Source organism: Tachypleus tridentatus, chromosome 2 (genome assembly GCF_004210375.1).
Source record: "Tachypleus tridentatus isolate NWPU-2018 chromosome 2, ASM421037v1, whole genome shotgun sequence".
In the NCBI taxonomy this organism is placed as follows: domain Eukaryota; kingdom Metazoa; phylum Arthropoda; class Merostomata; order Xiphosura; family Limulidae; genus Tachypleus; species Tachypleus tridentatus.
Window position 1 is genome coordinate 46,868,012 of NC_134826.1, and position 3,784 is coordinate 46,871,795.

Sequence of the window (3,784 nt, forward strand, 5' to 3'; positions counted from 1 at the left end):
GCCTTAGAGATGTATGAATTTCGCAAAGTTTCTTCGTAGAATTATTCAAGATAAAGCACGTGACTGTAAATATTATACATTTAATATACGAAGATATTTAGTTGAAACTGTGAACTCTTATAACCAATCACGTTTTGTTTGAAAGACAATGAGGATGGACGTATTTAGTATTCCAGATTTTAAATTTGAGAGTCTAACCCTGGCGTCCAATCTCAGAATCGTGTTTCCCATATTACAGTCGTGTATGGTTTAAGAAACTGCAGGTCAAAATTCACTAATCGATTAGAGTACCCTACCAATTGGCAATGTGTGCTGTTCAGTAGATGACTTCCTTTTAGTGTATTAGTTCAAAACAAGATTGGTCTGTCACAAAATATACGAAATGAACATGTTTAATATATGATTTTTAGTGTAAAATCTGAGCAAAGAAATTATGAAATTAAAATATAAGTTGAATTTTGCCTAAATATTTCCTAAATACACACTACTACACTTATAAAACATCTATTGTTACTATTTATTATTTATAATAGGGTGAAAAACTATGTAACGGGATAATTTTACACTAGAAACAAAAGCTAGTGTATAAAGATAGTTTATTTTGTTAACTAGTAACAAAATGTTTCACTATTATTAGTTGAAAAATAACCTCATTTTAAAAGTAGATTTTAGGCTCACGATGTGAGTGAGAGAGATGTTTGTTAATGCACAAAAATGGATTTTTTATTAGTTTTTTACTGGATTCCCAAGTTTTATGCTCATTTTGTATGGCTAGTTTGTAGGTTTAGTTTATTCCAAGCAGTTTTAGTACTTTCTTGTTGGAGCTCGGCATGGTCATGTGATTAAGGCACTCGAGGATCGCGGGTTCGAATTCCCGTCACACCAAACATGCTCACCCTTTCAGCCGTGTGGGCCTTATAATGTGATGGTCAATCCTACTATTCTTTGGTAAAAGAGCAATCCAAGAGTTGGCGGTGGATGGTGATGAATAACTAAACTGCCTTCCCTCTAGTCTTTGCTAAATTAGGGACAGCTAGCGTGTAACTTTGCGCGAAATTCAAAATAAAGCAAACCTTCTTATTCCATGTAATGATAAAGCGACAATGAAACAGCCACGCGAATATCAATTACCAGTTTAACCCTAGTTTCTTCTAATCGATCGAGTGACATGAATAGTGAAAATATTAAAATAATTAGGTTAGAACAACTCTCCGCCAACTTCTTTGAGCTAAAACTGTTAGCGATTTGCTAAATTTTATGAATTTAAGTTTTACTCATTAGTTAAGTTTCATGTATTCAAATCTTGGCCATTAATTAAGTTTTGTAAATTCTAACCTTAAACAGTAGTTAAATAGTCAAAATGGCTGCTTTGGTGTTTTCGTGATAGTTTCAAATATCTTCAATTGATGAAATCAACTACTAAACCGAAAATCTGAATTTTGTTTTCCGAAAACAAAATTTAAAAAAAAAAGTTCTTAAATTCTGGTACATCTGGATTTAAATTTCTAAAGTCAAAAAATCTAGTGGTTTATATTAAACAAGTGAGCATCGATAAACGAAAGAATACTATAGAAAACAAAGTGTACTTGAAACTTTTATTATAACAAAAATAACATAGTAAAAGAATATTGTTTTCTAAAAGTACACACAAAAATATAATGTTTTTTTTAAGCTCACTATTTTCTAATAACTCTCAACGAACGTCCAAATCTATATTTGAGGCCAGCACCAATATTGAGGGGTCCTCCTCCAAACCCTTTTGTGGCACCAATATCAAAACTGAGATCACTTTGTTTCGTGGCCCCAGTTTGATGTTAAGACCGGTGCCTAGACCCACACTTGGCTTTCCCGGGAATAATTGTCCACCAAAAGGTTTAACCCCTTGCTGCAGAGATGCACCTGCTCCAACATTAAACCTGTTATTTTTACTCTGCCACAGCCGTGAACCTATTCCAACACCAAGGTCAAACTTTCCAGGCGAACTGCTCGGATTTCCAAAGACTTTTATTTTTGGCTGTGAAAAGCAACAACAAAAAAGGTAATTGACTGGTATTATATCTAAGAATTTCAGACCACGGGAATGGTGTTGTATGTATCTGCTATAGATAACCCTGACACAATTGTCAAGTTATTTAACGTTTAAAATGTCTTGGAGAAACAAACAATGACTTTGAAAGTAAAAAAAAGCAAAAAACAGTACTATGGTGAAAAACACCTGTGAATATTGTTCCTGTAACATGAAGAGCATTGTTAACTCACAGTGGTCTCTTACCAAAATAAATCCATAGGACACTCATAATTCAATTACAATAGCATTCAAAATTGTGTTTTCTCTTCGTAGTTTACTTAAAATCAATGTGTACTAACACAGCGTTTAGTGAATTGTCTTGAAAAATAATTCCAAAAATGTACCTGTTTCTATATTCCTGCTGTAACACCAAACAATTTTGGAGTAGCTTTCGTAATGCTTTAAAGATATCTCAAATTTCAAGAACTAACCTCTTTATTTGAAACTTTAATCGCATTACACACCAAGTTTAATCCTACCAAACAAGTAGTATATTAGCAGCCAAATATCATAAACTAATCTCAGTTGTAGCTTCAGCTGTATTATATATCAAGTTTAGTCCTAACAAACAAGTAATACATTATCAGTCGAATATGGAGAACTAACCTCAGCTACATTATATATAAAAATTAGTCCTAACAACTGACTTATAACACCAGAAAAAAGGTGTTTTAAATTGCAACGGTGATTTCAGGAACTCGTACATATGAATATATTACCAAAAAAACCTTATAAAACTAAATGTTTTGTTTTTATTTCAGACTCGTAGGCTTCATTATTCATATCTTTTACAAAACGGGAAATTTTCGCCACAAACGTATTTTTCTTGGGCAAATATTAATGATATGAAAACGGTATAATATCACCGTACTTACATTGCTCAGGCCTCTATTTGTTAAAGAAAGGTTTCTTGTAATTCCAAGCTGGCCTTGGCCTTTCACCAACAAACCTAAAACAGTGTACAAAAACAGTGTCTGGATAAAACGAACTCTAAGACGCCTTGAATTAAAATGTATCAACCAAGTTTCTTGTACGTCTAATACGTGTAGCTCACTTGTTTTTGAAAATTATGATTAAATATAACATTTAAATCTGAGTTACACACTACGTGACTAAATGATTGCATTAGTTATACACTTAACTGTCTACCCTAAATCAAAAAATCATTGTGTGTCACGTCACACTTATTTTCTCAAAATATAAGGAGTCGTAAAAGGCAAAAATGTATTTGTTCACATATAATAGTTTTATTACTGTCTGCCAATTACGATGTTAGTGACCGAGGTATAAGAAGGCCGTGAAATCTGATATGTGTAGTGAGTGTTGGCATAAAAAACCTTAAGTAAAGATCTAGTGAGGGATCGCCTAGCCTAGTAACAAGCACGTGCAATTTATCACGAAAGTAAAAATATCAATACAATCTTAAATTTAAATCTTTCTACGAATTAATATTTTTCTGTCATATCAGCTATGTTTTTAATAAAAACAAATACATCTCTTTAGTCAACGAAAACGTTAAATTACAATAGTTTTCCAGTTTTAACATTTTATACTTTCAGGAAATAGACTAACAACGATATGAGGTTATACCTCTGTTGATAAGCAACATGACACAAAAGCCATTGTTGGAACATAGTGCTATGAAGATGCACGAAATTCTCTATATATTAGAAATTGTATGTTTGCTTTTGAATTTCGCGCAAAGCTACTCGAGGG

At 32.6% G+C, this 3,784-nt stretch overlaps 1 long non-coding RNA gene across 1 annotated transcript; it reads right to left on the reverse strand.

The window, feature by feature from the left end:
- Window positions 1–1,581: 1,581 nt before the first annotated feature.
- Window positions 1,582–3,784, reverse strand: LOC143235529 (uncharacterized). The gene is made up of 2 exons (XR_013019269.1): window positions 2,944–3,784; window positions 1,582–2,014 (listed from the first exon to the last, which is right to left on the reverse strand). It is a non-coding gene; the product is annotated as an uncharacterized LOC143235529 (long non-coding RNA).